At 37.4% G+C, this 26,131-nt stretch overlaps 2 long non-coding RNA genes across 2 annotated transcripts; one reads left to right on the top strand and one right to left on the bottom strand.

The window, feature by feature from the left end:
* Position 1: 1 nt before the first annotated feature.
* LOC149129024 (uncharacterized) lies at positions 2-26,131 on the bottom strand. The gene is made up of 2 exons (XR_016240568.1): positions 23,401-26,131; positions 2-7,136 (listed from the first exon to the last, which is right to left on the bottom strand). It is a non-coding gene; the product is annotated as an uncharacterized LOC149129024 (long non-coding RNA).
* On the top strand, positions 12,404-15,651 carry LOC149129025 (uncharacterized). The gene is made up of 2 exons (XR_016240569.1): positions 12,404-13,089; positions 14,045-15,651. It is a non-coding gene; the product is annotated as an uncharacterized LOC149129025 (long non-coding RNA).

Genomic DNA, 26,131 nt, shown 5'->3' with positions numbered 1-26,131 from the left:
ATCTTTCTTCTTCTCCCCCCGTTTTCTTTCCTAAATTCTCATCCCTTTATTTCTTTTCTCCTTCTTTCCCACTCTTTTTCTAATCTCTCACTTTCTCTTTTCTTTTCCCTCTTTTTGCCTTCTCTCTTTCTCCCTCTCTTCTTTTCTCTCATTCTCTTTATCCCTTTTTCGTATCGTTCTCCTTCTCTTTCTCCTTTCTCTCTCTTTCACTCTTTGTTTTTCCTCTTTCTTCCTCTCTCTCTCTCTCCCTATTTTCTCTCTTTCTTTCTCTTTTCCTCTCCCTCTGTCTCTTTTTCTATTCTCCCTCTTTCTCTATTTTGTTTTTCGTTCTCCCTATCTCTCTCTATCTTTTCTTTCTCTCTGTTTCTCTATCTTTTTTTCTCTCCTTCGCTTGTTTTCCTTGTTCTCTCTCTCTCGTTTTCTCCTTTCAATCTCATCGTTTTTATCTTTTCTCTCTTTCTCACTCTCCTTTCTTTCTCTTTTCTCTCTTTCCTTCTCTCATGATTCTCACTCTATCTCTCCCGTTCTCTTTTCTTTTGCCGCTTTCTTTCTTTCTCCCTCTCGCTTTCTCTTCCTTTCTCTCTCCCTCTCTCCTTGTTTTCTCTATTTCTATCCATTTTCCTTTTCTTTCTCTTTTTCTTTTCTGTCCTTCTCTCTCTCTCTCTCGTTTTCTCTCTTTTTTCTTCTCTATTTCTCTCGTTTTCTCTATAGTTCTCTCTCACTTTTTCCTTTCTTTCTTTCTATTTTTCTCTTTCTCTCTTCTACTTGTTTCAGTTATAAGACTGTGGCCATGCTGGAGCTCTTGAATTTGTATTTTATGTGTGGTACCTTTTCTGTCTGATGAGCAGCAACCTATAGCTCTCTTTTGCTTAAGTGCTGAGTAACAGGGATGCAAATAAACCAACACCGTTGGGGACACACAATAACATAGATACACACGCATACACCCACACAACCCCACTCGAAAATACACACACATATGTCTGTCTGTGTATATACATACAGACACACACACACACACACATGTCTGTCTGTGTATATACATACACACACACACACACACACACATATATAAGTGTTCATAACACCTGTAAGGATGTGTTTTATCTTTTCACCAAAGTGAGTGGATCCTTGTCCAGGAGGACCTGATGTAATCAGACATCATCCCTTGTTCATCAGATGTTTCGACCCTCAACCGTAACACCCTCCTGTTGCTGAGTCAACAGCGGTGACCAAGTCACTGCTCAACTCTTCATGTCTTCCAACGTAACTCTTCTCTCTTACACCAAAACCAGCAAAAGGCTCTTTCAGCTGCCTCTCCCATCATGCGCACAGCCACCCTTGCCTCCTTAACTCTCATTCCAGCTGTTGTAAGGATCCTCCACGCCAACTGAGCAGGGAACCCCCTACAGCCAACCTCGAATGGGAAAATCCATAGCTGCCATCCTTTCTCCTTGCAATCCTACAGAAGGCTCCCATATCTGTCACACTTCCGTTCAGGGGCCTCGTCACCCCGCTTCCCACGGGACTCTTTGTTCCATTATGATAATTTTCTTGGCCTTTCCAGACCACGGAACCACATCTGGCCTCACAGTTGTATGGACAACCCAGGAAAACTGCAATCTCTCCCCTACATCCACTTTCATATCCCATGGTTGAGATCCTTGCAGCAAGCTATATATTATTTTGCTGACTTTACTGGTTTCTCTCCCTCTTTCACGAACTTAATTGCAGTTGTTGCCTTCCTTTGGTGATGATGTTTCTTACACCTTTCCTGCTCCAGGATGTGAGCAAGTATTTGTATCTGCCTTGAGAAAGTGTTATTCTGCACCCTGCCAAGATGTGTGCCAGAGTGCCCCTTTCTCCGCAAAGTCTACACATCTGGTCTTCCCCCAAACCCTATCTATGCAGGTTTGTTGTCGTCGGGAGTGTGTCATACACCACCCAATGTGGGAAGGAGATACGCAAGGGTTCCAGCCTCCACAGGTCAGTCCATGTGAACTTCCTCTTAGGGAGATTCCATTTAGTCCATGCACCCTGAGACACCAACTTCACAGCTCTTGATTTCCTTTTATCTTCCTCCTGGTACCGCACCACTTTCTGAGTCATAGCCCACCACTCACTGGTGTCTACTTTCTTCTATTATTGGAAATTGGAAGACTCAAATCCCTGGCGACCCCGACATGTAGCTCCAGCATGGTTTCAACCTGAGCGACAGTGGTGCTAGCTACCCACTTTCACCCTTACCTTTTGGTAATACCTGAATCTCGGACAAGCTCATCCTTAGAGTCTCTGTACATCATTACATTACATTTTGCTACTTTAATTTCCTCTACTACATATGACAGGAGAAGTTGGAGCCTTCCAGATCTTATCTACAGGCCTACTGAAGCTTGGAGAACTCCTAGCAATCTTCGGAGGTATTTATGTATCTTTCTCTCCACCCTTTCCACAATTGTCATTGGAACATCATACAGCATCAGCAACCATATGAGTCTTGGGAGCAGTCCGTGTTGGAAGAGCCACGCCCTAAACATTCCTGGAAGCCCTGATCTATCAATCCTCCTCAGCCACTCCTCTGCATACCTCACAATGTTGGTGACGTTGCTTCTGTCTGACAGCAACTCATCAACCATCTTTCCAAGGGCTCTCCTTGCAGTTGCAGCCTGATTTTGTTGGTTACCTGACCCCATCCCTGTTTACCATGCTCCTCGATGCTTTGGGCTTAAACCTCATTCTTTCCCATGTCACCCATGTGTTCTAGTGAAGGCAGCACTCTTTCTGCATCTACATGGGTTGTTGCTGTTACTGTAATATCATCCATGAGGACACTTGGGTGCTGACAGCTGCCTAATTCCATTGTTGGTCCCTGGGCTTCTCTATCAGCAGTTGATATGAGTAGATTCATACCCATCATGAAGAGAATGGGAGAAATCATGCAACCAGTTATGATTCCTTCCTCAAGGTCTTGCAAAAAAGTTGGGAAATGGTTTGTTCTGATACGTAATTGGATGCCTCCAAAATAACTGCTGATTATTCCTCTGATACGCAGGGGAACATGACAGTTGTCAAGGGCTGCACAGGTGAGGGCAGGAAGAATAGATCTTTATGCATTTTCTAGATCCAGCCCAACCACTGTCAGGTCACCTTTACTTCTCTTAGCCTCTTGAATCAACTGACTGAGAATTTTAGTTCCAGACATCCCGAGAAACCCGGAACCCCACCTTTCTGGATAGAGGCGTTTATATACTCCTTCTCAGTCGTGTATGATGTCAACCTTTTGGCCATTACGAAAAAGAAGATCTTCCCCCTCAACACTCAGTTGGGAGATGGTCCTGAACTGATTAACAGCTGTGGAGTTTTCTTCTTTTGGCACAAAACATCCTTCCGCCCTCTTACAATATGGTGGAATGGTACCCTTTGTCCAGATCATTCGAAACAGCGTCCACAGCCCCCGAAGTAGCCGCAGGCATTTCTTGTATACTATAAAAGGTTCACCATTTGGGCCACGAACTGATGCTGATCTGGCCTTTTTCACCACTTGTTCCACTTCTTTCCAGGATGGACACCTGAGGTTGAATTTGTATACTGGTATTTCAGCTCTACTGGCATTTGGATTAACATCAAGAACTTCCTTTCTGAGGACATCATTGTGAGTCTCCCTTGGAAATGCTTCTACCTCTTCTTTGGAACTGGTTAAGTTCCCTGATTTGGTTTACCCCAACAGCATTCGGCTGAACCTAAACAGGTTTCTGACAAATTGCACTCATTTCGTTTCTTTCTCTTTTCTCCGCTTCTGGGTGCTTTCTGCCCTTTTAAGCCTTCTCAGACGATCACGAAGCTGACTTGTCAAGTCCCTGATGCCTTTTCTTTCATCGGTAGAGACCCTTTTATGATGCTTATTGTGGTTCTTGGTCTCTCCCCTCAGACGGTGCATCTCTCTTTCTCTTCTGCTAAATTTCCTTTCAATGGTTATGGTGACCTGTCTATCCGCTGCTGCAAATCGATCTTTTGCCAAATTGAATGCGATAGTCACAAAAGCATTCACTTTCTGTTCTGCTCTTCCTGCCAGAGTGTACCCCAATAACATGTCGAGATCGTGGTCCAGTTGTTGCCATTTCTTTGTTTCATCCATCTTGGGCCATTTTATTCATTTTTGTTGGCTGGGATTGGACTCCTCTTGTCTTATTGGATGGGTAGCCCCCTCATGAGGACTTGAGGTGACACAGGTATTGAGAAACTTCCAGTTCTGTGAGGTGCTTCCAGCCTGGATTTCTCCTGCATCTCTCCAGGTGTTACCACTGTGCCCTACACTTGTGTCCCCTCTTTTCCACAGACGGACCTAGCTTGATATATCTGAGCCCTTTCTCATTCTTCCAGATCTTTCCACAGAAACATTTCACTCTCACTATCTCTCCAGTTAAGTGTGTTTGGGGAGGCATCTGTGTCCCCATAAGACATTCCTAGGCATCGCCGATATAACTGACCTGTTCAGTCTCTCATTTTACCCCCTCTCCTGAGACTCTGGGGTTTCTGGATTCCTTCCACTTTGTCTTAGAAACTATATTGGTGCCCTTATATACATACATACACACACACACACACACACAAACATACACACACACACACATATATAAATATATATATTTATACATACATATACATATTTCTCAGGCTCGAAATGTTAAAGACATTTTCAATTCCCGAGCATTATACTGATACATCTGTTTGTTTTCTACACAACCTGTCTTCGTCTGTTGTTTTTTTTGTGAATTCTCCCTATATATAATCATATATATATATATATATATATATATATATATATATATATATATATATATTATGCATACATATGTATATATACACATATATGTGCATACATGTATATACATATATACATACATATATATATGCATCTATACATACATATATATATATACACACACACATATATATATATATATATATATATATATATATATATATATATATATGTATATATATGTATATATATATGTGTATGTATATACAAGCGGGTGCTGTAATATTCTTGGATGTTATAGTGTCACGAAAGGTCTGTTTGCTGTCCCAAACTTCCGAGTTCTTTTCCAAGGATTAGAAAACCTGAAAGTCAGCTGCAATTAAAGCGTGAATCTGAGAGGGGAATATGTTAAATAAAATCATAATTAACTGATCCAAATTCTTATTTTGTCTTAGCAAATTTTGCAACACACTTAAAGTGCGTTTCATTTAGTTTTTGTCTACCACACCCGTTAATAAGGATCTGGACGGCCTCATGCTTCAACACAAGACACTTGCCCAAGATAGCCTGCAATGGGACTGAACCCAGAACCATGAGTTGGAGAAGCAAAATTGTTCCGTCTCAGTTAGGTGAAAATCATTTACATGTTCACAAAAATCAAAAGTGTTTATTTAGATTTTTTATTTTGAATAAGATATACATAACATTTAAAATTTCTGGAGAATTCCATTTGCAGGGTAATTACACATCACCATAGGAGACAGGAAGTGTTTGGTATATTTTTAATTCTATGTTACTCGTATTTCACTACAGGAGAGGAATCACAAAGGTAGACGTATGGAATCTCTTATTCATAATCCTTCAGACAAAATATCCTATCATGGCGTGAAAAGATTGCAACATGGAATTTAAAATATACCACATTTTTCAAGTATCTTCTCTTTTGAAATGTGTGAATGTGTGTGTGTGTGTGTGTGTGTGTGTGTGTGTGTTTGTGTGTGTGTGTGTGTGTGTGTGTGTGTGTGTGTGTGTGTGTGTGTGTGTGTGAAAGAGAAAGAGAAAAAAGGATGAGCATAGAAGAGAGAATGCTTTGTATGTATTAACTATACATAGTTTAGTAAAGGGGTGACAGATTAATATTTAGGGGAATCCGTTTACATTAGGGGAATCCATGCAATCCGTATTAATCGTAAGATGTCTGTTTTAATTACAATCTCACTTTTGTCTGACTGACGGAAGAGAAAAATCACTCGACAAACATCCCCCAGTGTATTACTGTTACCTATGATATCAAATATGAAGTGAAAGAGAACACCACTCCTTAACCAAGATGGTTCTATACCATTGCTTCAAAAACTTCTTTTTAAATCTGACCCCTTTCATTTACGAATCATTTTCCAATGCTCCCTTCCATTGCTGCAATTCAATGTCTATCATTTCTATTGTTCTCTCAGTTATTATTAAGTCAAAGTAATTTAGTTCTGGGCCCTAGTCTTGACATGGGTGACTACTTACCACAGCACCGCCCAATAATAAGTGAATAGTTTCTGATTCAACCATTAAAATATGGCTTTAGCCAAACTCAAGTATACATTGCGTGTTATATATACGTACCGCCATTAGCAAATGAGTCCCCAGTCCTTACAAAATTTTCCACAGCCCACTCGCAGGGGTCGTACTACCCTTTTTAAGAATCCCTGATCTATATTCTTGCAGACAACATCCCATTTTCCGACTATCAGCCTCTCATTCTAACATTCAATTTTCCTTTTATGAAGTAAAACGTCATAAACAGCCATCATCATTGTCCCTTTGGGTATCTTTTTCTATTCAGTGAACACAAATACAGTTTTATAAAACCAGATCAAGAGGGATTTTGATTCCTATGTGACACCTCATTGTTTCTATATGTTTGATAACTTCTAGAAGAAGATATAGTGTAGCCCCTGACATCGGGAGATCCTTCAGGTGTTTGTGGCAAGAGAACTTCTTGACACAGTTACAATCCATCTGATGAATTTAGTTGTCCCTCATCTCCTGGACTGAATATTACCTGCCAGAATACTCCATCGCTGTGTGTGATGCTGGTCTTCTCTCTCACTTACACTCTATCAATTCTGACATTGCCTCATGTTTTGGTTAAATATTTGTATGAGGATTAGAGGAAAGAGATGAAGAAAGAAATGAAATATCATGGACAAATATTTGTGTTTATTTAGGAAGATTTCAAATTGTGTATAAAATAATCAACAATCAAATTTGAGAAAACAATATAAAGAACAACTTACTCTATCCGGATGGCTTCTGATGAACCTTTTCACATATTCAATGTCTGCATGCTCAATTTTGCTCCAAATTGCATTTACATCCATGTCTTTTAAACAAAAGATGATAAAAGAGGAAGTAAAATAGTTTTTTTTTAAAACTTATAAAATGAGGTAAACAACAACATAAAGAAGACTGTGTTTCTAAAATCTCGCATAAAATGACACAAATATTGGAAACTTCAGTTTATCTAAAGTACTATTTATTGCTGAATGTTCTTCCTGACGCTAATAAACCTAACAAGAGCCATTGTGTTGTGTCTCTTGGTTTGGGACATTACTCTGCTTATTACAGTTAAACCCTGAATACTACAGTCTGATGGTCAGTCATTTAGGAGGAGAAAACTATATTTTGAGCTATGGGATTGTGAATGAAACCCCAGCAAAGTAGAGATAATGTATATATAAATAAGAAATCGGTTCTATAAAGGAAAATAAATTTGGGAATTATATATACATATAGGGAGAAAGAGAGAGAGTTAGGAAACAGAGATCTAATGGATACAAATTAATTTATTAATTAATCAACATATTAACAAACAATTGTTTCATTTCTTAAATAAGATTAAAATAACAAAACATAAGTAAAATATAATGTTGCATTTTCAATACCTTATAAGGAAAATCAGCAGGGTTTTCAGCAGACAATTAGGATTACACTAGGATAATTTCGGAATATACAGAATATATAAACGCGTTTACTATGCATGTTTGGGGCGCAGTTGAGCGAGTGACCAACAAAACTCCTTGTATCACCAAAGATGAACTGAAGGCAAGTATTATGGCAGTATTTACCAGCTTAGACATTATTATGTATCACCGAGATCCCAGAAACAGCTGTTGGACTTGTAATACCTTCCTTCAACCCCTTTGATTTTCTCTGTAATTTGTACTCTGTGTAAGTGGGACCTTTTTATATGTCTACATATAAACACATTTTGTATTTGATTTATTTTATATAGTTTTTATATTGATGTGTCTGATTTGCTTATCCCCAAAGTTGCCTAAGTACACACACACACACACACACTCATATATATATATATATATATATATATAAGTCTTTTATTCTTTTATTTGTTTCAGTCATTAGACTGCAGCCATGCTGGACCACCGCATCGAATTTTTTAGTCGATTGGATCGACCGCAGTGCTTAGTTTTTTGAAAGCTTGGTAGCTATTCTATCCGTAGATTTTCCCAAACCGCTAAGTTACGGAGACATAAGAAAAACAACACCGGTTGTCAAGCGGTTGTGGAAGAGAAACTTAGACACAAAGACACACACACACATTTATATATATATATATATATATATATATATATATATCTTTGAAAAATTTGTTATAGTTATAAAGATACCATCATCATCATCATCATCATCATCATCGTTTAACGTCCGCTTTCCATGCTAGCATGGGTTGGACGATTTGACTGAGGACTGGTGAAACCGGATGGCAACACCAGGCTCCAGTCTGATTTGGCAGAGTTTCTACAGCTGGATGCCCTTCCTAACGCCAACCACTCAGAGAGTGTAGTGGGTGCTTTTACGTGTCACCCACACGAAAACGGCCACGCTCGAAATGGTGTCTTTTATGTGCCACCCGCACAAGCCAGTCCAGGGGCGCTGGCAACGATCTCGCTAAGTATAGAAATGGAGAAAATATGTTAAAAACAAAATTGGATTTAATATATAGACATGTTTCAAAAGACAATAGAAATATGTAAGAAAAATATAATAATAATAATAATAAAAATTATAATTGGTAGAGATGGACTATATGTAATCTGAACCTTTCCCCCCCTTATTTATTAATTTTTTTTACGGAACCCCACGTTTTAGGCTATGGAGATTCCGATTCTGAAAAAAAATTTTTGAAAAATTTCAATTCCCCCCCCCCCCCCACCAAGCAGGCTATTTACATGCTAGAAATAACAGCCAAATCTCACAAAACTAGTGTTAGGGTTAGGGTTAGGGTTAGGGTTTGAGTTAGGGTTAGGTTTACCCTGTGGATCTATATAAAAACCGGGGGGGGGGGGGCGAAATTTTGAAATTGAGATTTTTGAAAATTTTTTCCAGAATCGGATTGTCCATGGTCTGAAACATAGGATTCCGTAAAAAAAAAAAAAATTTTTAAGTGGGGGTATACCCAGATTACATATACTCCATCTCCACCAAAGTCAATAAGGAAAAACAGATTGAGTAATAGAGAAAACTTGAACCGGATATTTAGAAACAATTTGTAAAAGGGAAAAATAATAATAAGAGAGACGAAAGAGAAAGACATATCAATGTGTATGCAAGTCTATTTGTGCAAAAATTTAGAAGATAAAAAGTCTAACGGATATATTTAAAGAAATAGGAAAAGATCGACATGAATCATAATGTAAACAAACACACGTGTGTCCATCACATATTAAACAAAAAAAAAACACGTTCACAAAGAGAAAAGAAGCCATAGAGAGCCACACGTATTCATATTTATATTGAAAAGGAAAAAATATATTACAAGAAGCGTCTAGCTAAATAATAAAACTATATTTAAATGTGATACAATATTTGAACAGTTATGGGTATTAAGCAACAACAAAAAACTAAAAACTTTATAGGGAAAAGACCATTATCACAACAACAACAATACATACGGCTTGTTGTTGGCACTCCGTCGCTGACGACGACGAGGGTTCCAGTTGATCCGATCAGCGGAACAGCCTGCTCGTGAAATTAACGTGCAAGTGGCTGAGCACTCCACAGACACGTGTACCCTTAACGTAGTTCTCGGGGTTATTCAGCGTGACACAGAGAGTGACAAGGCTGACTCTTTGAATTACAGGCACAACAGAAACAGGAAGTAAGAGTGAGAGAAAGTTGTGGTGGAAGAGTACAGCAGGGTTCACCACCATCCCCTGCCGGAGCCTCGAGGAGCTTTAGGTGTTTTCGCTCAATAAACGCTCACAACGCCCGGTCTGGGAATCGAAACCGCGAGTCCGCTGCCCTAACCACTGGGCCATTGCGCCTCCACTACATACAGCTACAGAAAGAATGGTAATCTTCCAGTTTCGAGGGGTTAAATAAATTACAAGGGAAATAACTGAACGTCTTACCAGTATTATCCGTACTACTCTGAAATGTTTATAAATAAATCCCGTGATTTGATTGACGTTAACTGTTTATATATAAATCACACACGTGATTGAATATCATAGTTTCTTATGAGAAATCGAAAATGCCTCGTGGAAGACCGGCTGCACAACATCTAACCCTAACCCTAAACTTTTATAAAAAAAAATTCCGTCGCATGCTGTTTTAGAGAAAAAGTAGTACGGATAATACTGGTAAGTCGTTCAGTTATTTCCCTTGTAATTTATTTAACCCCTCGAAACTGGAAGATTACCAGAAAGAATATATAGACATGTTCAAATTCAAAATGTTTCCCATGGAAAATCTGCCCGGTGTAAGAGAGATAATCAAAAGTGAAGAAGGAGAAAGAAATATATGAAGGAAAAAACTTATTCTTGTGAAGAGTATCGACTAATAACCTTTAACTAAGATCTTAATACATAAGCATTACGATAGATTATTTATGAATACAAAGGCCGGGTGACTGCCAGTATATATTACACACACACACACACACACACACACACACACACACACACACACACACACACACACACACGCGCATATTTATATTCATTTCTAAAAATCATTTACTTGTTTCAGGCATTTCAAAGCGACCATTCTGTAGCACCACATCGAAGGGGTCTAGTTAAACGAATCGACCCCCAGACATTTTCTGTCTAGTAATTATTCTATCGGTACCCTTAAGCGAACCGCTAATCAAGGGGATGTAAACACACCAACACCGGTTATCAATCGATGATGAAGAGTACAAATAAACACACACACACACATATATATATTTGCTATATATATTTGCTAGATGGCAATTTTAAAGAAGCGCGTCGCATATATATATATATATATATATATATATATATATATATATATATGCGACGCGCTTATATATATATATGCGACGCGCTTCTTTAAAATTGCCATCTAGCAAATTCCCTCTCAAGGCTTCAAGGGACTGAAACCAGAACCCTGTGGTTGGGAAGAAAGCCTCTTACCACACACCCATGCCTGTTACTATATATAAAGATATATACATATATAAATTTTTTAGTGTCTAGGGAGTCATTATGCCAATATCATTAACACACGCACTGGTTCAGTTCCACTTCTTTATTGTTTACTCTTTTACTCTTTTATTTGTTTCAGTCATTTGATTGCGGCCATGCTGGAGCACCGCCTTTAGTCGAGCAAATCGACCCCGGGACTTATTCTTTGTAAGCCTAGTACTTATTCTATCGCGCTACTTTGCCGAACCGCTACGTGATAAACACACCAGCATCGTTTGTCAAGCAATGCTAGGGGGACAAACACAGGCATATATATATATATATATATATATATATATATATATATATATATATATACATATATACGACGGGCTTCTTTCAGTTTCCATCTACCGAATCCACTCACAAGGCTTTGGTCGGCCCGAGTCTATAGTAGAAGAGTTTTGCCCAAGATGCCATGCAGTGGGACTGAACCCAGGACCATGTGGTTGGTAAGCAAGCTACTTACCCCACGGCCACTCCTGCGCCTCCTTGTTAATATTAAATTCATTTGTTTTCAAAATAGTTTCTTTTCTAAGATGAACATATTTTTTACACAATTCATCGATGAACGAAATGTAAAGAAACATACAGGCACGAACACACATTTACCCACTCACTCACACACAAACATACAAGCGTATGCAAGCACATGCATAGGTGTATATAAATATGTATGTGTATGTATGAGTGCATACACACACATACATACACATACACGTACATATATATGTATGAAGATAAATGAAAATTTATGGTGAAAATTTTATGAAGTTTGGTAGAAGAATGAAATAAAGTCACGTGATTGAATTTAGAAACAACGAAAATGAATTGCAGATTACGGGATTTATTGTGGATTTTGACACTATCATGCTATTAGCTGTCAGAAGTGAAAGTGCTCACTGCTAGTGAAGTATCTGTCTGTCTGCCTGTTGATTCTTTGGCTACTGACAGCTAATACCATGACTGGCCGGAGCGAGCTATATGTCTGTCTGTCTCTCTCTCTCTCTCTCTCTATCTATCTATCTATTACTCGAAAGTTCGCGCGTCCGCGCTAGCTAGTCGTGAGTGGTCGATCCTATTATTTTTAAACTTCAAACTTCATTTGTTCTCTATTTTGATAAATTCTCTCTGTTGAAAATTATATTTTTATATTTTAAATAATTTGCAATTTCAGGAAATATGTTTTTATATTAAATTTGTGTTTTCTACTCACGACTAGCTAGCGCGGACGCGCGAACTTTCGAGTAATAGATAGAGAGAGAGAGAGAGAGAGAGAGAGAGAGAGAGAGAGAGAGAGAGAGAGAGAGAGAGAGAGAGAGAGAGAGAGATAGACAGACATATAGCTCGCTCCGGCCAGTCATGGCCAAAGAATCGACAGGCAGACAGACAGATACTTCACTAGCAGTGAGCACTTTCACTTCTGACAGCTAATAGCATGATAGTGCCTGGATTTTTTATATCTTTTACTTCAGAACATTCAGTATGATGCGTAGAAGACAACATAATATTTTTTCAATCATATGAAGCCCAACACTCCCGAATTGGAAGGTCTATGGAAACACAAGAAGAAAGGCAGGACAGGCACCGGTATGAGAGACAAAGAAATGTCGTAGAGACACAACAGCAACAGCAAGTTAAACATCATTTTCAAACAACTAGGCAAGCCTGGTCGAGGGAACAATAAACACCAGAGGGGAAACGACAGAGGTTGGAGACTCAAGCCAATAGAAAAGTCAGCTTAACAGAATATAGGTGGACAGAACAGCTTCAAAATAACGCAGAGAGAAATGCCTGCTCCAGAGAACAGGGAACATCAAAGTAAGGACAAGTTGGGTTGGAATTTAGGACTTATTCTTGTGAAGAGTAGCGACTAGTAAACTTTAAGTAAGATCTAATACATAAGCATTACGATAGATGTTTTATGAATACATTTGTGTACATTACACACCGAGGCAAAGGCCGCGTGACTGCTACTATATATTACACACACACATATATATATACATGCATATGTGTGTGTGTGTGTGTCTGTAGGTATGTGCCTGCGTGCGTGTATGTGTATGTTCAGAGAAAGATAAATACATATAGAGGTAGATATTCTGTATAGGTATGTATACATGTGTGTGGGAGTGTGTTCGTGTGTGTATGTATGTGTGTTTGTGTGCATGTTTATACACACACTTTCGTATATATGATCCCGTGATGCCACCCTTAACATAGTTGGATAAGCACTGCTTTATATACTCCTAACATGTGTACAAAGATACCCCTATCTCTACAAAGAATCGGTTGGGTGGCACTGGAAGTGTATTCCTACACCGTCCACAGCAACATCGACACGGTTCTAGTCTCCAACTATTTACGCAAATCAAATTCCTATCGAAGAGATCCAATCTGGTCCAGGATCTCTAACATACTATTTCCACCGCACACAAAACTACAATCTCTTATTCATAATGTACTTCTGTCTGGATCTTGGCCTACTTTTCTTTGAGATTCACCTATATATATATATATATATATATACATGTGTGTGTGTGTGTGTGTGTATGTATAAGTATATATATATATATATATTATATATATATATATATATATACACACACACACCTATATGTACATGTCTTATACATACGTATTTGTATCAATCATATATATATATATATGTATGAATGTATGTATGTATGTATGTATACGGGTGGCCTTAATGACAGCTAGGTATTGCAAACTTTGATAATTATTTTATTTTTTGAAATTCGTCTTTTATTTTCAGAGATTTTATGGAGTACATCCTGGCAATTAATGATGGAAAATGTGGCACCGCACAACGCACCCAAGTGGTTACATTGTTCTATCAAAATCAGGGTCAATTATTCAATCCCAGAGAACATATCGTTGGAATGTTGAAGTGAGAGAAGCCGCAGGTAAAAACCGCAGTTAAAAACTTAGTTTGTAGTTTTGAAAAGCAAGGGGCAGTAAGTGATCCCCCACGATTTAGGAGACCTCACACAGTCAGGATGGACTAGGCAAGGGAACGAGTGCAAGAGAATACTGAAAAGAATCAGGCACGAAGAGAGTATTGAACAGGATCGGGTCTCGAAGGCAGTCCAGGCAGCAGGGGATTTCACAACTTCGCTGCAATAGTTCTCAGCACCCTTAACCTTTTACCATACAAGGTACAGCTGGTTCAACATTTGAAGCTCCAGGGCTATGAACCCAAGATCCAATACACCGTCGGAATCCTGGAATTGGCATGAAATGACCCAAAGTCTACACAAAAATTGATCATGTTTGATGAAGCTCACTTTCATTTGAATCGCTTCGTCAACAAAAATAAAATTGTCAGTTTTGGGACTGTGAGGGCGGGAATAAAGATATCCTTTTATAGAGAGGGGGATTAGATAGACTAAAGTGTATACCTGTTTTATTCTCTATCGATCTCTGCCATTCTCTTTTTCAAAGTTAAATCACGATGTTGCTTTACGTTTTCTTTCTTTAAAATTAACAAATATTTTTGAGATTCTTTAAAAACATATAAACTTTCTTTTACTTCTTGGGGACACATTTTTTATTGTTTATAAAATGATTTGAGAAAACCAGCACAACTGTGACTATAAAGGTGTGTATGTTTGTGTTCATGTATGTATGTATGTATGTATGCATGGATGTATTTATGTTTATAAAATCCATCATTAAAGCATGCTGTAAATGTGTTAATATTTGATATATCTGCTACATTTCATAGTGCAAGTGTGGGTACATAAAGTACCACTCTGAAGTGGTGGTCTTCTGGAATTAGATATTGGACGCGATGCCTTGTAGTATTTAATGTGGTACTACATTTTATGAGTTGAAATCCCTGTGCTGTGTGCGTGGGTGGTAAATTTCTCGCTGGCTACGCTTTGATAAAAATGAAGTTGTGAAAAACAACCAATTAACTTAACAGTCATAAAATTGATTTACAAATTTTTAATTTCACTCCACAATTAGAAATCCAGTGTTAACTACCGCAATTATTGTATCATTAGATGAACATTTCCATTCCTTTAATTTCCATCAAATAGATTTTACAAAGATTTAGCCAAACTATAGTTTATATTATATTCTGGAAATGAAGTGTTTCTTTACTTATAATATAACACCATAAAATGTTTAAAACGGTGTGTGAAAAGAAAAGAAATTTCTATGGAACAGTATATTTACGTTTGAAATAGTTGTAATGAATATTTAACGATGTAAATGTGTTAGTAAATTGTGTGTTAAACAGATATATATGAAAAGAAAATTATTTACCAGATTCAGTTATTGGGTTTTGATTCGGGGTTGAAGTGTTTGTATCTCAGAAATATTCTGCGTCCGCTTCGTTCAGAACGATGAAAATGTGAAACTACCAACAGTTAAAAGGACACTTCGAATGAATCAGGAAGTAGTAGGCACTACCTCCTCATGTATGTGTGCGTGTATACATATATATATATATATATATATATATATATATATATATATATATATGCATATATCTGTATTGTGTATGTATATTTACATATATATACACACTGTCACAATATCTATCTATCTATCTACATATATATATATACGCATGTATATATTCTGACAGCACGCCACCTTTATGATGATGATGTTGATGATGACGAGTATGACAACGGCAACAAGAAGAGAAGGAAGAATCTTGTTGATAAGCGTCAGATTTGATTATATTGAAGAGTTGATTGCTGTTGTTTGTAGAAGCTAAAATACTTTGTTGCAAATAGTCACACGGCATCATATCTTTCAATGAATTTTATTTTATAATCTTTAAAAGAGGTGCATATCTTTGTTATGGAGACTGAAAATGTTCAGAGTGATTTGTGGAAATCTTTTTATTCTTCCATAAATTAAATGGGTATAAAATACATTTCTTTCATTTCAAATTTTCTAATATTTACATTTTCTCTTTAGAAACCATCTTTGCCAAGGTAATTCCTCCCCCCCCCCTCTCTCTCTTTTTCTCTCTCCCTCTGGTGACTTCAAACTCTATAATGCTTGCCTTGTATATGTAATTTCTCCCCTGTTCTTTCTCTCTTTCTCTGAGGCCTTCTCTCATATGCATACCTACACACACACAAACACACACACACATATATATATCTGACACAGAAATATATTGGAAATGGACAAAGAAGCTGACATAAGTGGCTACATACATACATTATGTATATATATATATATATATATATATATGTATATATATATATAAGTATATATATAGTGTATAATCTAAGATTAGATCTCTATATGTGTGGTTCTGTACTCACATGCGTACATACCTATACAAGCACACACACGCACACACAAACGGGTGCACATGCACCCCACCCTCCGAATTTATGTGTTTATACATAGTGGCAGCTCGAACACTGCGAGATGTGAAATTTATACAAATATAAACATATGTACATGTATATAAACATATATATGTATAAGTGTAGGTATATGTATATATATATATACATATATATATATATATATATATATTCATGTATATATATATATATATATATATATATATATATATACATATATTCATGTATATATATATATATATATATATATATATATATATACATATATTCATGTATATATATATATATATATATATATATATACATATGTGTAAATATACTTATAATGTTGGAATATATACATGCATGTATATATATATATATTTGAGTAAAAATAAATATAAAAAAAGGGTTTTGTGTGATCGTGTATAGAGGAATATATTATTTTATTTAAAAGAATTCCAACTCTGTTTTTATATTTTATTTATATTCTTGTAAAATTAATGTGGGATATAGAATATGGAATATATAATATATAAATGGATGGTAAAATGAAATGATATATATGTGGTACATCAGCATGGCCGCAGCTCTAAGCTGAAACTTCAAAAAAAAAAAAAAAAAAATATATATATATATATATATATGAATATACGTATGTATATGTATACATGTATACAAATGTATAATGCATATATAGTTTTATGTATGTGTGTATATCAAGCTATATATCGATATATCTATATACATATAAATATATATATATATATATATATATACATATATATATATATATATATGTATATACATAGATAGATAGATAGGCAGGTAGATAGATAGAGAAAGAGAGATCGATAGATAGATAGATAGATAGATATGCGTTAGTGTGTGCAAAATATTGGTTCGTTTCTTGTTAAGTAAATAACACATTTTATTTCTGCGATATAAAATTTGTCCACCCATCCTTTGCTTAACAACCACTTAAGTTCACAGGCAAACACATCATGTTTGTGTGTGTGTGTGAGTGTGTCCGTCTCGTTCGTATGTGTGTGTGTGCCTGTGTGTCTGTAATACTCAATGCAGATGGCATCCGTCTGATAGCAAATCATGGAATGTTAAAGTTCTCGTTTTGTTTTTCCTCTTAATTTGTGACACTCCACATTTGACCAACTGGTGAATACTGATAACTATTTCAGCGACAAAGTCGGGTCGTCTGAAGTGTTTTGTTTTTCTAAACAATTGTTTTCAAGAGGTTTTCTATTTTTCAGTATAAAACTGAACACACACTGACACCCAACTACCATTATCGTCGTCATCACCATCATCAACATCATCGCGTCATCATATGAATTATCTTCAATTATTAATATTAATATTGCCCGTTTATTAAAAATGTTCCAGTATTATTTTCACATTCTGTTGTTCGCTAATTCCAAAATGCATCAGCTCAAATTTTCCCTCGTTCAGTTTCATTTTGTTTTGATCTGCCCATTGACTCACAGCATTTCGATCAGTCTGGAGTCGGCTTCGGTCTTCTTCTTTGATGATTTGCTGGCGCTTAGTGTCATCAGCAAATATTTTCATTTTGCAGTGATTTACGACGCTGGAAAGGTCATTTATATAAATTATAAAGAGGAGCGGTCCCAAGACAGTCCTCTGAGGGACACCACTGGGGATTTTTGCTGGGCTTGAGTGGACTCCATCGACCACAACTTCTTGTGTTCTATTCTCCAGGAAGTACTTACTCCAGTGTAGAAGATTTCCACGGACTCCAACATTTGCCAATATACATACATATATACTCTTTTACTCTTTTACTTGTTTCAGTCTTTTTAACTGCGGTCATGCTGGAGTACCGCCTTTAGTCGAGCAAATCGACCCCAGGACTTATTCTTTAGAAGCCTAGTACTTATTCTATCGGTCTATTTTGCCGAACCGCTAAGTTACGGGGACATAAACACACCAGCATCGGTTGTCAAGCGATGTTGGGGGGACAAACACAGACACACAAACACATACATACATACAAATACATATATACATATATACGACGGGCTTCTTTCAGTTTCCGTCTACCAAATCCACTCACAAGGCTTTGGTCGGCCCGAGGCTATAGTAGAAGACACTTGCCCAAGATGCCACGCAGTGGGACTGAACCCGGGACCATGTGGTTGGTAAGCAAGCTACTTACCACACAGCCACTCCTATGTATATATATATATATATATATATATATATATATATATATATATATATATATATATATATATATATATATATATATATATCGTTTCCACTCTAGGCACAAGGCTCGAAATTTGGGGGGAAGGGACCAGTCGATTTGATCGACCCCACTACGCAAATGGCACTTATGCAACTGGTACTCAACCCCGAAAGGATAAAGTCAAAATTGACTTCGGCGGAATTTGAACTCAGAACGTAACGGCAGACGAAATACCGCTAAGCATTTCGCCATACGAGCTAGCGTTATTTATTTGTTTATTGCCCAGAAGGGGCTAAACATAGAGGGGACAAACAAGGACAGACAAAGGGATTAAGTCGATTACATCGACCCCAGTGCGTAATTGGTACTTAATTTATCGACCCCGAAAGGATGAAAGGCAAAGTCGACCTCGGCGGAATTTGAACTCAGAACGTAACGGCAGACGAAATACCGTTAAGCCTTTCGCTCAGCGTGCTAACGTTTTTGCTAGCTCACCGCTATATATTGTAGTTTCATCTCAGAGCCGCGCCCATGCTGGGGCCCAGTCGTTTAGCTACACTGGTTATTATTGAGAGCCTTCTCTGGTATGTGGCACTTGTTGAAGAATAGAGTGTGACGTCACTGCCCTTTTGCACCTCTTGCTGCGAGGTAGGTTCATCTGGGACTCTACAGGAAGAGGTCTAGTGTTGATTTGAAAACACCTATGTTCCACTTTGTGTAGGTTCCGGATGCTCTTTGAGAGAATATTTAAAAGCTGTGGGCCCCTGAAACAACCCACGCTGTTTCAGTAACTCCTCCTGAAGCGCGATGGCATTGCTGGGTTATTTGGCACTGCGCAGTGTCAACCCGTTCTGGCATTGTTGTAGCTTTCAGTGCCAAATTTGGCACAATTCCTTCTAGAATCTTCCAGATATATATTATTGCATACCTCTCCCACCTTTGCTCCAGGAATTAGAGTCTTAGCACTTAGCTGTTTCAGCCTATCCCAGTAGCTGAGCTGTTGCAACGAGGCGATCTTCTTTGTGAACCTTTGCTGGATTGCTTCAAGATCCACTGTTAATTTTACAATGTTGGGTGTCCAGAGCTGGGAGCAGTAGTCCAGACGGCTGAGGACCATCATGGATTCCTTTTCTCTGGTCCTGAATGTTCTCGTGATCCATGCAGCAAGTCATCTGCAATGTGTCGCCAACCAGGTAATGTGAACTTGGAAGGTAGTATCATCACACATATCGATACCCAGGTCCCTCACTGATTTAGGCTCTGAGATTGTAACCCTCTGTGGACCGGTGTACCCTGCAAGTTTTACATTCCGTTTTGGACGCTGGTAGCGCAGACCTTGGAATTTTTCAGTATTAAACTGCATATTATTGTCCTCAGCTCGTCTGTAAATTGAGACCAACCCCTGCTGCAGATGTGCAACATTGCTGGAGTTCGGTGTTTTCTGCGAGACTTTCGTATCTTCTGTGTAGCTAGCAAGGGTGGCTATCTGGCCAGCTGAAGGCATATCTGAGAGGGCCACTATGAAAAGCAGTGGTCCCAAGACAGTGTCCTGTGGAACACCACTCCCTATTTGTATTTTCTTTGAGGTGACTCCATTGGCCACTACTGCCTGACTTCTATCTTTCAGGAAGTTATGTAAATAGTCTCCAAGTTTTCCAGCTATACCGATATCACGCACTTTCTGGCCTAGCATACAATGATACACATTATCAAAAGCTTTTGCAACATCAGGGTATATTACTTTCACATTTGAGTTGTTGAGTAACTGCCTCAACACCCAGTCATATTGCTGTAAAAACGGTCAGGCAGCTCCTACCTGGTCGAAAGCCATGCTGGGTATCACTCAGCAAGTCCTTTTCTTTAAGCAATGCGATTAGTTTCCCTCTGACTATCCCTTCTATGACTTTACTGATGTGTGAAGTAAGAGATATAGGCCTATAGGTTTTGGCATCTGCTCTGCTTCCTCTTTTATGGAGCAGTTGAGTTTGCGTCCACTTCATCTATGGCTAGTATTATATCTTCTTCGCTAATGTCGATGTAATCCATCGTAACTGCCTCGCTGCTTATAGGTGAGGTGGCAAAGAAACCCACTGGTTCGTTCACTTGTCTGTGTTCCAACGCTATGGTAAAGACACTTTTGAACTGGTCATTCAGTACCTCACTGATCCTGGTTGGACTGTTTTTGAGGCAGCGATCTTTTTGGAAGAGGTATACTCTTTTGCAGCGTACTGAATCTGTTTCTTTTGCATAATGAAAGAAGGCCTTTGGGTTTGACTTAATATATTTTATAATCCAGGCTTCTTTGTGTGCACTTCCCTTCACTTATTCTATCGGAATCTTTTGCCGCACCGCTAAGTTTATGAGTATGTAAACACACCAACATCGGTATCTATCGATAGTAGGGGCACAAACACAAACATACAACTACACACACACAGATATATATATACGACAGACTTCTTTCAGTTTCTGTCTACCAATTCGACCCACAAGGCGGCCCGAGGCTATAGTACAGGACACTTGCCCGGAACCATGTCGTTGGGAAGCAAAATTTTTACCACACAGCCATGTATATTCTTTCATTTTCTTTTTTTTTCAGTCATTTGCATGTGACCATACTGGAGCACCACAATTCAACAGTGGGATTTCTTATTCTGAAGTCTAGTACTGATTTTATCGCTTGCTTTAACCGAACCGACCTGTTACGGGACGTAAAAACAGTAACACCAGTCGTCAAGTGGTGATAGAGGGACAAAAGAGACGCAAAAACAGACACGTATGTATACATACATATATATCTGTACACATACACATATATAGTATATAATATTTCAAATGTGTGCATGTATATATATGACGGGCTTCTTTTAGTTTCCGTCTACTAAATCTACTTACAGGACTTTGGTCGGTTCGAGGCTATAGTAGAAGACACCCAAGTTGCCACGCAGTGGGACTGAACCTGAAACCGTATGGTTAGTAAGCAAGGCATTTACCACAACCACGCCTGTGTCTATATAAGTTTGTGTGTGTATGTAGAGAGAGGGAGAGAGAGAGAGAGAGAGAGAGAGAGAGAGAGAGAGAAAGAGGGAGAGAGAGAGAGAGAGAGAGAGAGAGGAGTGGGAGCAAGTTACAAATTCTTGGTATTTATAAAATACATCCCAAATTTCCCAGTTTAGACAAATTGAGGATAAAACATAAACATAGTAATTATATCTTTAATTAACTCTAATTAGCTGTAATTATGCAATTTCAATGTGCTTTAGTGCACAGAGACTTAATTTCAGATTGTTCATATTCCCTTTTGGGATTATTATATATCTGGAAAGGCATTATTACCCTCTCGTCTCATTCATCATCTCAACTTGTATTCTCACGTCTACAGATTCCATAATCAACTGCATTTTCTATTTTATTTATATTTAGGGGAACAGGACAAACGAAGGAGACTTTTGGTATCGCTAAGCCAAACAGAAATAGCAGTTGACAAATGTGCCAGGAAAAGATCGTTTGGAATTCGTATTAAGAATTTAGGACGAGAAATAGGGAAAGAGTTAGAATATAATATTAGTGCTTAAGTTGTAGGTGTGGGTTAGGTTTAAGGGTTACATTATACAGGTTACATTTACACATATATGGAGAGAAGAATTATTTGAATAATATTAAATAATGTTGAGGTGGTGCCTTTTTAATATCCAACGATTAAAATACAGAATTGTGAAAAGAAATTTGTAAATAAAATAAGAAGGTAATCTTTACTTGTAATATATTTATAGTATATTCCTATGTGTGTAAATAGACAGAGAAATAAAGCGTTAGATGTGTGCATATATGGATGTGTGTGTATGTATGTATATATATATATATATGTATATATATATATATATATATATACATATATATATATACATATATATATACATATATATATATATATATATATATATATATATATATATATATATATATATATATATATATTGATTCTTTAGATGTGCTGGCCTCCTGATAATTAATCGATATTAATTAATATATGATTAATTACCATATTTTATAATAATGTATTACCCATTATATACATACATACATACATACATATATATATATATATATATATATATATATATATATATGTGTGTGTGTGTGTGTGTGTGTGTGTGTGTGTGTGTGTGTGTGTGTATGTGTGTGTGTGTGTGTGTGTGTGTGTGTGTGTAGCTACAGGGATTAAACAATTTACGCATATAGATATATTGACATTAATGAATTCCTTTCTAAACGAAAAATATTTGAAGAAAGTTTATAATACTGAGCATTCGATCCGTTAATTTCCCTCAAACAGTTTTGAAATATTTATAACCAAACTATACTTTATATTACATTCTGTAAATGTAAATGAAACATTTTGCTTGTAATGTAACACTGTAAAACGTTTTAACATTTTCTAGTCTATATATTACTGCCCAGACATAAAACAATATAAAAGAATATTTATGCTTGAAATAGTTCTGATGGATGTTTTTACAATGTAAATATGTTAATTAAAATAATTAAAGCAACAATATTTACCAGAGGGTTAATATGTCAAATTCAGCGTTGGGTGTTTGTGTCTGAGAAAGTCAAGATCAGCTCGTTCGAACAACCGGCAAATTGTGAGTTGAAAATCATGTGTGGGTGCGATTTTATTACATACCAGGAAGAAGTTTATAGATAAGTGGGAGTGTTAACTTGATATGTGTGTGTATCTGTGTGTGACGCTTTGTTTAAATGCCTCTGTATGCAATTATGCTGTAGTGTCCGTGTGTGTGTGTGTGTGTGTGTGTTGCCTTGTGTAATTATCTCTGTGTATGTATATTGTAGTGTGTGTTTGTGGATGTGTATATTGCATTATAGATGTGTATATTTGATTATAGTTATCTATATTTTGTAATGTGTAGGTATGAGTATGTTAGCCAGCATTCTCGTACTTGGAGGGAAAGATATATATCGCACCCTCTCATTTGTTTCTACATTGTTTTCTTTCTTTTGCGGATGATGTCATCTGCAACATCACCACCACCACCACCGCTCCATCAGTCCACCCCTGACTATAAATATATGTGTGTGTGTGTAATTAGTGTACATACATTCATGCATACACGCATACATGAAGGCATACAAATAGATGTACACACACGTATACATATACACATACAGATATTCTTACACACACTGGCATCTCCAAAATAATTGAACACTATGATGCTAGGAAGATTTTTTTCTAGAAATAAAGGAATCGTATTTGATGCATTAAAACACTTAATACTTTAATCTTGGATTATGTAGACAGATGTAGACATTTATATGCACAAGTGTGGGATCACTAGTGTCGGAAACATGTGTAAAGAGAGATAGATAGATAGATAGATAGATAAGTAGAGAGGGAGAAACAGACAGACATAGAGAGATAGAGATATGAAGAAAGAGAGAGACAAGCTTTCAATTTGGAATATAATTGCTATCACATATGAGTCTATTGTACTTCCATGTATTTAGATATATTTATATCTATTTATCGAAACGGATGCCTGTGAAAATGCAGTGATCTGACAGAATGGTTGTCATGATGGTCAAGATGCATAGTGACATTTCATCCAACTTTGTTTTTAGTCCCAGATATCGTGATCACTTTTAGAGTTTCAATAAAGGATTTCTATTGTCTCCCCCGATATTCCACATTTGGACATATTTTGGACACATTTTGGACACATTTTGGACACATTTGGACAGGTATGCAGCTTAAAAGTGCATTTTGCATAGTGGCTTTGCAAATTCCTTATACAATGGTCAATAAATGTCCGCTTTTTCTTACATTTTTTCTAACCACATTGGTGTTGAGAGGTCAGCTGATTTCTATAACCTAACATATATTTTCCTTGTGGTCCTACACGACAATATCTGACCGATTCCGTTTTTAACTTGATGGCTTCTTTAAGTTTTAATTTCTGCTTGTCTGTCTGTATGTTTGTTTGCCTGTCTGGTCTACTTCTCTGTGATATGACTTTGTGGATATCCGGTGGTGCTGCGTGGTGGGAAAACGGACATCAGACCAACACTTACAAAGGTGGGTGTAATGACATGAGGGACTGAACAGGGTCGACTCTGGCACAGTAGGAATCTAATGCACGGGGACAGAAGTGTGTAGAGGGGAGTGGTGGTTGGATCTGATTCCCCTTATAAATATACATAAAGATATATGCGTATGGTATCGATAAGGCTATGTATACTTTTCGATGCCTCATAACTTAATGGATGAAACTTAATAGAGCGAATTTCCATGTGCATTTTACTAATCAAACGAAACAAAGATTATCCATTTTTGAACCGAATGATCACGTGTGATGAGAAACCGATTATTTACAACATAAAACGGGGAACAATCCTGGCGAAAACGATATGAGCCGTCTTCTATCTCTCCAAAAGCCAATCTGTTTCCGTAGAAGGTGATATCCTGTATCTGCTGAGCCTGGAAGGGCATTGTTTATTATGAGCTACTTCCAGGAAATCAGTCATTAAATTCACACTGTTATTGTCCCCAAGTTGATCGATTAAAGGAGGCAATTTATGAAAAACGTCCAGCATTGGCTTACCGAAAAGACAACGCTAGACTGCACATTTCTTTGCAGACTCAGCAGAAATTGGTGCAGCATGGGTGGGGTGACTTACCCCCGCACACCGTACTAACCTGACCTTGCACCTTCGGATTATCATTTATTGGGATCCTTGCAGAATTCTTTTAATGAGAAGAACTTTGATTGTTTAAAAGAGTGTAGAAACCACTTAGACCACTTAGACGCAGAAAGATGCCAAGTTCTGGAAAGACAGGTTCATGAATCTGCCGCAAAGATGGCGAAAGATAGTGGAACAAAATGGGAAATATTTGGTTGAGTAAAGCTATGCACAGCCATCTAAAGACTGTTAAGGTATTTTACTGACAAAATGCTACAAAGTTTTTTACAAACCGAATAAGCACACACACACACATAATATATCGGTATTCATAATGACACACACACACACACACACACACACATCTGTCTTAAATTTTGGTGCTCGACCAGCAATTTCAAGGCAGGATTTAAGTGGATTATATCAACCCTGGTGCTTAATAAGTATTTATTTTATCGAGCGAAACGATGACATGCAGCGTCGACCCAGGCGACATTCGATCTCAGAATCTTAATTTGGAAGTATTGCTGCAAAGCACTTACTTTTTTTACCAGTAACGGTTCTGCCGGCTCAACCTGTATGCATGCATGTG

This window comes from Octopus bimaculoides, unplaced genomic scaffold (assembly GCF_046866305.1).
Source record: "Octopus bimaculoides isolate indiv1 unplaced genomic scaffold, ASM4686630v1 contig190, whole genome shotgun sequence".
Taxonomy (NCBI): Eukaryota; Metazoa; Mollusca; class Cephalopoda; order Octopoda; family Octopodidae; genus Octopus; species Octopus bimaculoides.
Note: the sequence above shows the minus strand (reverse complement) of the source record. Positions and strands in the feature narration are given on the sequence as shown.